A 14,213-nucleotide genomic window follows, 5' to 3' on the forward strand; every position below is an offset into this window, starting at 1 on the left:
GAGAAAATGGATGAATATTTAGTGTAAATGCAAGCAGAGCTTTAGATCAGTGTAATCTTGGTGTTTTTTTGTACATTTTTAATGTTTTTTTACATTTTATATGGACACATTTATCTGTTTTGTAGTAAATGCCTACTGTTTTCTGTGTGCTTGAGCAAAGCAAGAATTTAATTGTCCTATACAGGGACACATGACAATGAACTCACTTGAACTTGAATTACAATTTGTATATTTGTATTCCATGCAAAGATCACAGTGTAAAGACTACACTCCATCCTCTGTATCGCAGCTCCCCCAAGTGGTTCAACTGACACAGAACAGGTCTGAAGAAGGGTCTCGACCCGAAATGTCACCCATTCCTTCTCTCCAGAGGTGCTGCCTGTCCCGCTGAGTTACTCCGGCTTTTTGTTTCTCTATCTACAGGTTGGATTCCTTTTTACGTTCCAGACGTGTTCGACTCGGACGACGGGAGACGCAAGAGACGGCAGTCGCTGGGATCTGGAGAAACAAAACAATCTGCTGGTGTGATGTCTAGAGGGTCGACCAGCATCAGTCCAAACATTCTCTGTGACTGCAGTGAAATTCAGAGTACTAACAAAGTAGGAGCGACACTTTGTTAGTGCGGTGCTAGAGACAAGGGTTCGATCCTGACCACGGGCACTGTCTGTGTGGAGTTCAAGGTTCAATAGTTTATTGTCATGTGTCCCTGATAGGACAATGAAATTCTTGCTTTGCTTCAGCACAACAGAACATAGTAGGCATGAATACAGAACAGATCAGTGTGTCCATATACCATTATATGAATATATATACACATGAATAAATAAACTGATAAAGTGCAAATAACAGATAATGGGCTATTAATGTTCAGAGATTTGTCCGAGCCAGGTTTAATAGCCTGATGACTGTGGGGAAGTAGCTATTCCTGAACCTGGTCGTTGCAGTCTTCAGGCTCCTGTACCTTCTACCTGAAGGCAGCGGGGAGATGAGTGTGTGGCCAGGATGGTGTGTGGGTCCTTGATGATGCTGCCAGCCTTTTTGAGGCAGCGACTGCGATAGATCCCCTCGATGGAAGGGAGGTCAGAGCCGATGATGGACTGGGCAGTGTTTGGGATGCATGAGTTTGCACGTGGGTTTACTCCGGGTGCTCCGGTTTCCTCACACATCCCAAAGGCGTGCGGGTTTGTAGCTTAAATGGCCCTCTGTAAATTGCCCCCCTAGTGTGTGGTGAGCTGATTAGAAAGTGGGATAACATAGAACTTGTGTGAAGGGGTGATGGAGGGTCGGCGTGGACTCAGTCGGCCGAAGGGCCTGTTTACATGCTGTGGCTTTGAACTAGACTGAACTGCTGGAACCAATTGACAGCTTGGGATAACAGATGATTAACTGGCAGGTAATGCTGTGCCTACTTTAGCGAAATGGTGTTGAGACTTAGCCAGTGAAAGGTTTACGATGTCAGGGCAGGTCGCTGTTTTGACTGCTTGTCACATTGTGAAGAGTAAATTGGATCCTTGGTGCTGGACTCTGAATGCTTTGAATTGGGCTTCACAGTGTGGCATTAGCACTCAGTACCATGTGATCATACAGAAATAATCATAGAGTGATACAGCGTGGAAACAGGCCCTTCGGCCCAAATTGCGTACACCAGCCAACATGTTCCAGTTATACTAGTCCCACGAGTTTGGTCCATATCCCTCCAAACCTGTCCTATCCATGTACCTGTTTAACTGTTTCTTAAACGTTGGGATAGTCCCAGCCTCAACTATCTCCTCTGGCAACTTGTTCCATACACCCACCACCCATAGTGTGAAAGTCGAATCAGTAGTAAAGAAAGCAAACGCAATGCTAGCATTTATTTAGCATTTATTTCAAGAGGGCTTATATACAAAAACAGGGATGTAATGCTGAGGCTCTATAAGGAGCTGGCCAGACCACATTTGGAATATTGTGAGCAATTTTGGGCACCATATCTGAGGAAAGATGTGCTGGCTCTGGAGAGAGTCCAGAGGTTTTCAAGAATGATCCCAGGAATGAGTAGGTTAACATATGACAAGCTTTTGTCGGTAATGGGCCTGTACTCGCTGGAGTTGAGAAGAATGAGGAGGGTCCTCATTGAAACATACAGACTAGTGAAAGGCTTGGATAGAGCGGATGTGGGGAGGATGTTTCCACTAGTGGGAGAGTCTAAGAGGTCACAGCCTCAGAATTAAAGGACGTTCTTTTAGGAAGGAGATGAGGAGGAATTACTTTATCCAGAGGGTGGTGAATCTGTGGAATTCTTTGCCACAGACGGCAGTGAAGGTCGACCCACAACATAAAGGGCCTGTCCCACTTTCAGACCTAATTCACGACCTCTGCCAAGTTTGCCCTTGACTCGTACTCGCAGCATGGTCGTCACGAGGTCGTAGCAGGCCGTGATGCTAGTCGTAGGTACTCTTGGCATCAAGTAGGTTGGGGCTTTTTTCTAGCATGTGGAAAAATGTCCACGAGTAAAAAAATGTCGTGAATTAGCTCGTGAAAGTGGGACAGGACCTTAACCAAAATGTTCTCCTGTGATGCTGCCTGACCTACTATCCCTTACGATCTTATGATGATTGAATGGCGGAGTAGGCTTGATGGGCCGAGTGGCCAACCCCAAGCTTTAGAAAATTGTAGAGTTATACCTTCCTCTACACTCCACTATACCACCTCAATTACATCAAGCACTTCCACAGCTTATAACGTTGTTTCTTTAACACCTGGTGCCTGCCTTCATCGCTTTTCCTTTTATAAATTTTGGCTCTTGATGCCTCTTACATAAATCCAACTGAAAAGTGAAGAAGTAATTGGCTTAAGCACTTGAGAGCTGGTGAGCTGACAAGAAAAGCCTATTAAAGAAGTCTAACTGCTGAGCTGCTGAAAGCAGATGACATTATATTTAATGTCCGGGTTCGATATGGAAAAGGGAAATTAATAGATCACAATTGGACTTACCTCCCACACAAACATTAAAAACCTCCACTAGAATTTACTGCTCAATTTAAAGTTAAAAGCTCTATTTAAAATTGAATACCTAAAATTTCCCTTTGATTTGATTAGTGCCGGTGTCAGGGGTTATGGGGAGAAGGCAGGAGAATGGGGTTAGGAGGGAGAGATAGATCAGCCATGAAGGAATGGCGGAGTAGACTTGATGGGCCGAGTGGCCTAATTCTGTTCCTATCACGTAAGAACTTATTTGGTCAGTCAGTCATAGTCATAGAGTGTGGAAACAGGCCCTTCGGCCCTACTTGCCCACACCGACCAACATGTCCCATCTATAGAAATGTTTGAATGCTGCACTGACTGGCTGACATTTTAAATTTCGTTGTACATGGTCCATGTTACAATGACAATAAAGAAACTATTCTATATTCTATTCTATCTTAGTCCCACCTGCCTGTGTTTGGCCCATATCTCTCTACCTGTCCTAACCATGTACCCGTCTAAATGTTTCGATAGTACCTGCCTCAACTTATCCTCCACAACTTGTTCCATACACTCACCGCCTTATGTGTAAAGTGAAAGGAGCAAAGTTCAAAGGAGATGTGTGGGGCATTTTTTTTTTTTTAATTTGCAGAGGACTGGGTGGTGACAGGAATAAGAAAAATTGGGCCACACCTAATTCCCAAGGCAACATGGTACAGAGCAACGGGGTGGAAGATTGCAACCTTCACGTGGTCCGCCCTGTTTCGACTAATGCAATCAACTCAACGTGCACAAACGGGAGATCAAATAGAACAAGGTGTCCTACAACTTTAGGCTGTGCACGCCACACGAAATAAGTACAGAGCAACTACCCACAGAGATAAGTATTTTTTCAGGTGTTCACTATAATTCTAAGGGATGCCAACCTGAAACATGTCGCCTATGAAAATGTTGCCGGAGTAGGGAGATGGCAGCCCTGCCGGCAGTCCGTTTTTTGATATTTTTACCGCTTGTTTGCTTTAATGTTCTGCTGTTTGTTTTATGCCGGGGGGGGGGGGGGGGGGGGGTCAGGGGAAACTTTTTTTTCAGTTTCTTACCTTCCTGGAGAGGTGATCAAGTTTCGAATCACATTCTCCAGGCTCTGCGGCCTACCATCGATGGAGTTGAATAGCCGCCTCGGACTGTCGTGAGCTCCAACGCGGGGCACGGATTTATCATCGGAGCGGATCCCTTGCCTGGGAGCGCTCCCACCGCGGCCTGCGGACTTACCATCAAGGGCTCGCAGTCTCGGGAGAGGCTAGTTGGGAGCTCCATCCCTGCAGAAGGTTCGTCCAGCCCCGACGCAAGGTTTGATCGCCCGGCGCGGGGGAGCTGACATCCCCCCCCGATGCGGGAGCTGAACGCCTCGACGCAGAGGGCCCGAACGCCGCCGGCTACGGGACTCAAGACCGTCCCGTCAACTGGGGGCTCGAGGCACCCGACCAAGGAAGAACAAAAGGGAAGGACTTGAACTATATTTCGCCTTCCATCACAGTGAGGAATTAGTAGGGGTCACTGTGATGGATGTTCATGTTAAAATGTGTTTTTTGAGTCTATTGCTTTTTTTAATTGTATGACTGACCTGGCCAGTGAAATTTCACCACACAAATTGGTGTATGTGACAATAAATGAACCTTATCCATGTTCTCCCGAGATGCTGCCAGACCCATTGAGCTACTACAACTGTGTCTTCCTAGCTCTTCAGTAAAATGGTTGTAGACTCATGGAGTGTAGTTGAGTACTGCATCTGCTGGCAAGAAAAAAACTAGTGTTGCTCCAACATCATAAGCATGGTGGCGATTGATGCATGAACCAATCAACCTTCCTAGTACTATCATTTCTCTGCAATGATTTACAAATTATAAGTAACTAGAACATTGGAAGTGGTTGACATAGTGATGAAAGGTAGACAAACACGGGCTAAAAGTGTTTTAAGAGTCATGTCGTGGAAACAAGCTGCGTCTCAGCCACTCTGCACCACCCATGGGGAACTAAATGCGCTAATCCCATATATTCATTTCTCATCAACATATTCTCATCAACTGTCTTCCTCCACCCCAAAGTTTCTGAAAGGGATGTGGGAAAATTCAAAGGAGTGGTTCAAAGACATTGCAGCAGGATACCTTAGCTCTAAAGGAATGGCATTTGAAACTAGAAATGTCAGACATATGAATAAGCAATGTTTAAGAAGGATCTGCAGATGCTGGAAAATCGATGGTACACAAAAAAGCTGGAGAAACTCAGCGGGTGCAGCAACATCTATGGAGTGAAGGAAATAGGCAACGTTTTGGGCCGAAACCCTTCAGACTGAAGAATCAAGTTTCAGACTGAAGAAGGGTTTCGGCCCGAAACGTTGCCTATTTCCTTCACTCCATAGATGCTGCTGCACCCGCTGAGTTTCTCCAGCTTTTTTGTGTACCATATGAATAAGCAAGTTTGCTACCTATTGAGCCATAAGGTGTACCATTGACATAATCCCAAAATGCTTCCTTTCTCTAGAACCTCACTAAAAGCAGCATCAATATCTGGCACTAATCGCCAAAATTTTGTTCAAGACTATAAACAAACCAATCCTATTTGAAGGGTCCTGAACTGAGCCCCGTATCTGAGGAAGGATGTGCTGGCTCTGGAGAGGGTCCAGAGGTTTACAAGAGTGATTCCAGGGATGAGTGGGTTAGCATATGATGAACGATCGACAGCACTGGGCCTGTACTCGCTGGAGTTTTGGTTAAGGGGAGGGACCTCATTGAAACTTACAGAATAATGAAAGGTTTGGATAGAGTGGATGTGGAGAGGATGTTTCCGCTGGTGGGAGTGTCTAGGACCAGAGGTCATAGCCTCAGAATTAAAGGGCACTCTTTTAGAAAGGAGAGGAGGAACAACTTTAGAGGGTAGTTAATTTGTGGGACTCATTGCCAAGAGGGCTGTGGAGGCCAAGTCAGTGGATATTTTTTAGGCAGAGATAGACATATTCTTGATTTGAACAGGTGTCAAGGGTTATGGGGAGAAGGCAGAGGTCAGCAATGATTGAATGGCAGAGTAGACTCGATGGGCTGAATGGCCTAATTCTACTATAACTTGTGAACTGAAATCCATGTCCTCCAGATGTGTTGCCAGATCAAGATTCCAGCAACTGCAACCCCTTGTGTCCCTCTTGATCCTAGTATGTGTTTAGTTGTACAGCCTAGCATGAATTTACAAAAAAGGTGATCTGTGTATATCTTTAGGAGGGGTTGACCGATAAGGATGCAAATATTTTTGTCAGGTTTTGGAAATGACAGAAGGGAGAAACAAAAACAATTTTGAAGGTAGCCAATATTAACTTCTCTCCTTCACATTAATGCTCCCTTGCAATGGGTTGCAACCTTGTCGTGTTTGGGGAGCTTGTGTCTCAGTGACCCCTAGAGCTATGCCAGCGGGAGATTCGTCTCCTGTTGGGGTCTCCCATGCTGGACAGGTCGAAAGGCAGTGGAGGCAGGTTCTCTGGATGCTTTCAAGAGAGAGCTAGATAGGGTTCTTAAAAAATAGCGGAGTCAGGGGATATGGGGAGAAAGCAGGAACGGGGTACTGATTGGGGATGATTAGCTATGATCACATTGAATGGCGGTGCTGGCTCGAAGGGCCAAATGGCCTACTCCTGCACCTATTGTCTATTGGTAGAGGTGAGATGAAGAGCGATCCACTGGTCCTCCAGGTTGGAGGTTGAGCACAGGGCTAACAACCCTGTCTCGTAAAACAAATATTTTACGGAAACAGAGACTGAAGGAATCAACGCTACTGGGCGTGATGGACTTCCAGCGCTATCGATTGATGCTAGGATGAATGTCAATGGTGAAAGCCGAAAGGAAGAGAACCAGGCGGCATCCCAAGAATAGCCCTGCACTGGACACCGGAAGGGAAAAGGAAAAGAGAGAGACCCAAAACCACCTGGACATGGCCTGGGGAAGTGTCCAGAAGCTAGCCCAGAACAGACAAGAGTGGAAGACCTTCATTGCTGCCCCACATGCCAGGAGGCGCAATAAACAGCAAGTAAGTTCACATTAACAGCACACTCCCAGTCCTAGGTAACTTGCAATGCAATAAATATTGGTGTACAGAAAGAAACTCTTGAGATGTGCATTTGAGGCAGTGTTCTGTTTTGGACACTATGGTAGAAGAAAGGATATCATTGTTGGATGTTGCCCAGACTTGAAAATCTAAGCTACAAAGAAAAATGGGCAGGCTAGAACTTATTCCTTAGAGAGCAGGTGGTCGTGGGATGATCTTATAGCAGTGCATAATTGTAATGAGGGGAATAAACAGGGTCAATGCACAGTCTTTTACCCAAGGTAAGAAAATCATGAAACAGAGAAACAGAGAATGTTGGTTTCAAAGTGAAACAGGCCGGATTTAATAGGAACCAGAACTTTTTCACTCAGAGTGTGGTGGGTTCATGGTACGAGCTGCCAGAGAATGCCGTTGAGGCAGGAGCTAAAAAACAAGTGAACAGACACTTGGGACAGCTACATGGATAAGAGAGATTTAGAAGGATTTGGGCCAAACGCCGACAAATGGGACCAGCTTAGATTGGGCATTTTGGTACACATGGATGAGTTTGACGCATTTCCGAGCTAGTGTCCTTCACAATGTTTGGGACAAAAACCCATCATTTAATTCCCTCTGTACTCCACAATTTGAGATTTGTAATAGAAAAAAAATCACATGTGCTTAAAGTGCACATTGTCAGATTTTATTCAAGGCCATTTTTATACATTTTGGTTTCACAATGTAGAAATTACAACTGTGTTTATACATAGTCCCCCCCATTTCAGGGCACCATAATGTTTGGGACACGGCTTCACAGGCGTTTGTAATTGCTTAGGTGTGTTTAATTGCCTCTGTAATGCAGGTATAAGAGAGCTCTCAGCACCTAGTCTTTCCTCCAGTCTTTCCATCACCTTTGGAAACTTTTATTGGTGTTTCTCAACACGAGGACCAAAGTTGTGCCAATGAAAGTCAAATAAGTCATTATGAGACTGAGAAAAAGAATAAAACTGTTAGAGACATCAGCCAAACTTTAGGTTTACCAAAATCAACTGTTTGGAACATTATTAAGAAGAAAGAGAGCACTGGCAAGCTTACTGATCACACAAGGACTGGAAGGCCAAGGAAGACCTCCACAGCTAATGACAGAAGAATTCTCTCTATAATTAAGAAAAATCCCCAAACACTTGACTGACAGAGCAGAAACACTCTTCAGGAGTCAGATGTGGATTTGTCAATTACCACTATCCGCATAAGACTTCATGAACAGAAATACAGAGGCTACACTGCAAGATGCAAACCACTTGTTAGCCGATAAATAGGATGGCCAGGTTTGCCAAGAAGTACTTAAAAAATAGTAACCACAGTTCTGGAAAAAAGCTTTTCTCCAAAGATAGACACAAAAATGCTGGAACAACTCTGCAGCACCTCTGGAGAAAAAGGATGGGTGACGTTCCGGATCAGGACCCTTCTTCAGCCCGGGAGGGAATAGAGTTAAGGAAAGGCCAGAACAAAGCATGACCGGCAACAAATGACCAAGGAAAGGTGGGGCCCACAATTGGTCGTGGAAGACGCGATAACAAAGGGATACAAGAATGCGAACTGTGGAACTAGCAGCGAACTCGAGTAGGGTAGAGTTCTCCAGACATGCTGCCCAACGCGCTAAGTCACTCCAACACTTTGTGACTATATTAGGTATAAATCAACATCTGCAGTTCCTTTCTACATGCAGATCTTTCCACCCTGTTTACCTCCCTCCATCCTCCATGCAATTATTTCCAATCCCAGTTGCCATTGTCACTCTCCACCTACAAGGCTGCGCTGGAATTCCAGGTGCGGTAAGTTTCTCTGCCATTAATACAGCCGGTCAAATGCCATTGAGTGAAAACTTCCAGTATTCTCATGTAAACCTGCCATCTTTTACAAAACAAATTATCCCTTGGGATGGGAAAACGATTCCACTGCCTTGAAAATGTTTTTAGCTTCTTAAATTGAAAGCACAAGACAGCTAAGCTCATCATTTCAAGCGCCAAGATTGCATTTGCCAAAACACACTGTGGGATATCAAGAAAACATGAAAGATGCTCTGCGTTTACAAATTATTCTTTTCGTTATCCATTAGGAATGCTTACTTCCCAATTGTAATGTCCCTGTGCTCATGTTATGTGTCAACAGGCACCCTCAAAACTCAAAGCCAAATGCAATCACAAAAACTAATCCCTTATCATTATTGAAAATGTTACCGATCACAATGTATAAAATGAAAGACATGACAGCATTGTGGCAACATATTAACATTTTATTAAAAACATACAAAGGATAACAAGTACTCAAAACATACTGGCACTGAGCAACTCTGGGCAAAGACATACTGGAACATATTCTTTATCTCATGCCGCAAATTTTCCAATCAATTTTCTGCATCATGTACAGCAGATCTTTTCAGCTTGAAAGTGATGCTATTCCTTTGCCCACATCATGAGATTGTCAACTTAAATGGAAAACAGTGTAAACAACTCAAAAAACAAAGTAAAAACTGATATTTTGTTGGTAGATTGCTTTTGCAGAGTTACCCACCAAGTTCTTGAAGTTTGAGATGCACTTGCGTACGGCCCTATATACACATTTATAATAGTCCGTTCCTTCTAAGATGACAGAACTGGAGAACGCAGACTGCCATCCTGTGGTGCAAATTATTTATTTCTTGGCTCATGAATCCATTCAGTAAGCTGGGAGCAGTACAGCAGAGCCTAGTTTAGATGCAACAGATCAAACATGAGAAATGTCATAATGTCATGTTTTCCCAAAGGTTTAATGAAGTAGAAACACCATTCTTTTTAGTAATTAATGACAATCTCATCCTCACAATCTTCATCCTTGCTGAACGCTATGGAACTCTTCTTTGAATAGATCTCTATCCCCCTCCCCCCCTCCCAATAAATACTAAAGGCTCCTGCACATATAGCCCTGTGGCAGCAGCAAGCCCTAGACCTTCAAATAAGTAATTCTAGGTTTCGGATTCCAACTAGAAAACGTGCTGAGCAATTAGAAATAATTGTTTTGAACACCGAGTTGCAAGGACATTAGACGTCTGACCCGAAACCTTACCCATTCCTTCTCTCCACAGATGCTGCCTGTCCTACTGAGTTACTCCAGCATTTTGTGTCTATCTTTGGTTTAAACCAGCATCTTCAGTTCCTTCATAAACATTAGAAGTCCAGTTAAGTCGATACGTAAGCCACTCAAACCACACACGTGACACTTCAATAAGCATTTTGATTGTTATTTTGTCTTACATCAAACCATCTACATTTTATTATAATATGCAGCTTGATAATTAAAAGATGAGGAATAGATGATCAAAACAAGGATGCCAAGTGAAACTATAACCCATCAATTTATTTTCAATTCACTGCAAGCCTAAGAGCAAAAAATACAAGGGGGAACAAGGGTACACGTTTTTACCGAATGAAAATGTTGAAGAGGCTAATTTTCAAAGCAATGGGGAAATGCGTGGCTGTGGGATTAATTGAAGGCTCCATATAAAACTTGACACAAGGTGATGTGATTAGTCAAGAAGATCGACATGTCCAGATGGTGCAACAGTAAAGCCCAGAATGGTCTTGGGTTCAATTCCCAAATTTTACCTAGACTGTAGAATTCAGCCGAAATGATCGGGAAGAGAATTTATCTTGCCATCCTTGGGGTTGGCTGTACCTCCCTGTGAGGTAATTGATGGACTAAGACTATCTATGTTGCCTACATACCTACCTTCTCTAGAAATACAGTAGAGCAATGGCTAATGCAATGGTAATTGAATTAAAGACTTGAATACATCACCAGGACAAATTGGATAATGCAAATCGATTTTTTAAATGCAATAAATTGTTGACAGCAAGTTGTTTTCTTTAAGAAAGAAAGCAAAGGAGAAATCTCAGAGAGGTTTCAAATAATGAATACTTTGCAGATTATAATTTCAAATGCTTAAAAGAACAATACATTTGGCAAAAGCAACTATGTTTTTATTGGTGATGCAACAAGTAGAGAGATTTTACATGCGTAGGAAGGAACTGCAGATGCTGGTTTAAACTGAAGATAGACAAAAAGCTGGAGTACCTCAGTGGGTCAGACAGCATCTCTGGAGAAAAGGAATAGGCGACTTCCGGGTCTGAAGGATCTCAAGGCGAAACGTCACCTATTCCTTTTCTCCAGAGATGCTGTCTGACCCGCTGAGTTACTCCAGCTTTTAGTGTCTCATCTTCGATAGATTTTACATCATGGTCAGGAGTGGTAGATGGAGAGTTAATTGTAGCTTTAAGGAATTGAACACATTCTTAAAGGAGAGACCAATTATAGGAATATGAGGAAGAGCCAGGGAATAGATCAATCCATAATGCTCGGAATCCATGGAGAGGAAAGTTGGAATCATCTTCCTCAGTGCTATATTGTAACATCTTGTTTTTGAGACCTAGTGCAATACAAACTTTAAATGCCAATTCCAAACTGGGTAAGAGGGCCTAGAAGAAAATAATTTTAAACCCTACAGATCAAAGGTGACTGAGAATTTGAAGCCAGCAACAAGTACAATGTACTTACACATATCTACTGCAGTGGCAAACAATCCTCATTTATGTATCTAGTCACTTTCAAATTCAAAGAGAGTGGCGCTGTGAAAGAGAAATGGTACATTTTTGTTATAAAAGATGGAAGATTCTGTCTTTGTACAATTTTTTAAAAACTGCAAAGTTAATTTCAAGTCTATCCACAGTATGTTGCATCTACAGTAGCTGCAAGATCTCTGACAGACAAAATATATAGATGCCAACACATGGTATGCAAGAGAAAAGCAGAAAAATAATTCCTAATCTGTGACGGGTTTGCTGATGCCAGATTAACTGTGGGGTGCCATCACATGCTTTAACATTTAAAAAGGTGACAACAATCTGTAATGCTGTAAATGCTGGGGTTACACCGCACTTCAGGCAGCATCTGTGGAGAGAAATACAATCAACGTTCTGATGAATGTCATTGATCCAGGAACCAAGAGTGTTTTAATGTCATGTGTCCCAGTTAGAACAATGAGTTTCTTACTTGCGGCAGCACAACAGAATATGTAAACATAGTACACTGTAAACATTACAAGAGGAAGACCGACTGACCTTTATTGCCTTCCATCACAGCGATCACTGTGGTGGATGTTTATGTTAAGTTTTATCGTTCTTTGAATTGTATTGTTTTAATTGTATGGCTGCATGGTATCATTGTATTTTAATTGGTGCACAACAATAAATGTGAATGTGAATTTGAATATAATAAATGAGAAAAAAAGTTACGCGCATATGTACACATAAAAAACAAACAATAATTGTCCATTAACTGTATATGGGTCAGCACAATGGTGTACTGCAGCACATTTTTAGAGTTACAGCCTCATCGTCGTAAAATCCTGGATTAAATCCGGCCCTCTCGTGGTGTGTGCATGGAGTTTGCACATTATTCCTGTCACTTCGCAAGTTTCCTTTCATGATCTCAAAGAAAGTGTGGGTTGGCTGGTTAATTGGCTATGTAAATTATCCCCAGTGTGTAGGTGAGAGGTAGAATCCTGGGGAAATTGAGGCAATGTGGAAAGAAGAAAATAATGAGATTAAATGGATCCAGGTGCTCGTTGGAAGAATTGAGTAAATGGACATTTCTGTCCTACATTGACCAACTTGCCCCAGAAGAAATCATCAACTTCAAAGAGAAACTGGATGGTTAAGAAACATGAAACTTTGCTTTTAGAGCTCAAATGCAAATGTGCTCGAAGTGTTCCGAATTTATTCAACGTTTGGCAAGTGACATATTCAACTGGTAAACAGCAACTTACTTATTAAGCTTCAAATAATGGGTTTCCCGCAGTATGGGTACCGCGGGAAACACAAAATCTGCTTAAATATGCCACAAATACAGAACTGGTTTATGAAAAGAAAAGATCACTTACTCCAGGTTGAACAGTGATAGTATTATCTTATGAATTTGGTTGCAATATTGGCCAAGATGTTTTGCTGCTAATTGCATTTAGTTACTTCTATGGAGTTTTTCCAATATTTTGGTCTCTTTTTTACTACCACACAATAAACACCACGATCCCTCCCAAGATCTTCAGACAGTGTTGTAAACTTTAATGTACATTCACCAGTGGAAAAGCTAATTTTCAAATCAAAAAGATTTTATTTTGAATTGGCTTTGAAACAAGTAATTCTTCATGTGGTTCTGTACCAAATCGTTACACCTCAAATGCATTCAAAGGGATATTCAATAAACTGAAGCTGATTATCAACATTTCCTGAATGCCTAATTTGTTACAATCTAAACAAAAACCTGCATGGGTAAAGTCAAGCTCAAAGTGTACCTGGCAAATGACCGTTAATCCATTTCCTTCGACATTTGGCATATTTTGTTTGTTGCATGTCCTCTCACTATAAGCTACAAAACAGCACAAAATATATATTGACAATTCAAAACAATTTGCGTTAATGCTTCTTTGTTTCACGTCAAAATATCTCAGCGATCAAACTTTCTCGTCTTCACTTTAGGACATGATTCTGCATTGGAGAGAGCTAAATTGTTTGTTAAATCTTGGCCATGCTGCCAAGCATAATGATACCAAAACAGTGAGTGTCCAAAGAGCAGCCTGACCTTGATGGTAGCACGATAAAGCAAACAAAAGCAATTTCAGCATGCGGTTAATTCTCACTGGTTTTTGGCCGTTAGAACATCCTCTAAGCATTAAATGTTTTGTTTAATGGCAATGCGACCATTTGCTGATATAACTAATGAGGTTACAGAATTTGAAAGCAGTTTTATGGTTAAGTTAAAGTAGAATTTCCTTATTCCACATCTTGGCGAAATGAATTTCAGAAATCAGAGACCAAAGCTGTGTGTGATGTGTAGGAACTGGTTTACAATGAAGGTAGACACAAAATGCTGGAGTAACTTAGCAGGTCAGGCAGCATCTCCGGAGAAAAGGAATCCAGTCTGAAGAAGGATCTCAACCTGACACGTCACCTATTCCTTCACTCCAGAGATGCCTGACCCACTGACGTACTCCAGCATTTTGTGTCTACCTCAGCTGCAGGTGATATGCATGGTCTGCTGCATGTGCTTGGTCTGTTTGTAAAATACTATTGCCATTCACTGCAGCTTGAATATAACTTCCACATGCAGTA

General features: G+C 42.4%; 1 long non-coding RNA gene across 1 annotated transcript; it reads right to left on the bottom strand.

Annotated features, from left to right (window-relative positions):
* Positions 1-9,283: 9,283 nt before the first annotated feature.
* LOC129709913 (uncharacterized) lies at positions 9,284-13,390 on the bottom strand. The gene is made up of 2 exons (XR_008725594.1): positions 11,602-13,390; positions 9,284-9,755 (listed from the first exon to the last, which is right to left on the bottom strand). It is a non-coding gene; the product is annotated as an uncharacterized LOC129709913 (long non-coding RNA).
* Positions 13,391-14,213: the final 823 nt, after the last annotated feature.

This window comes from Leucoraja erinacea, chromosome 26 (assembly GCF_028641065.1).
Source record: "Leucoraja erinacea ecotype New England chromosome 26, Leri_hhj_1, whole genome shotgun sequence".
NCBI lineage: Eukaryota > Metazoa > Chordata > Chondrichthyes > Rajiformes > Rajidae > Leucoraja > Leucoraja erinaceus.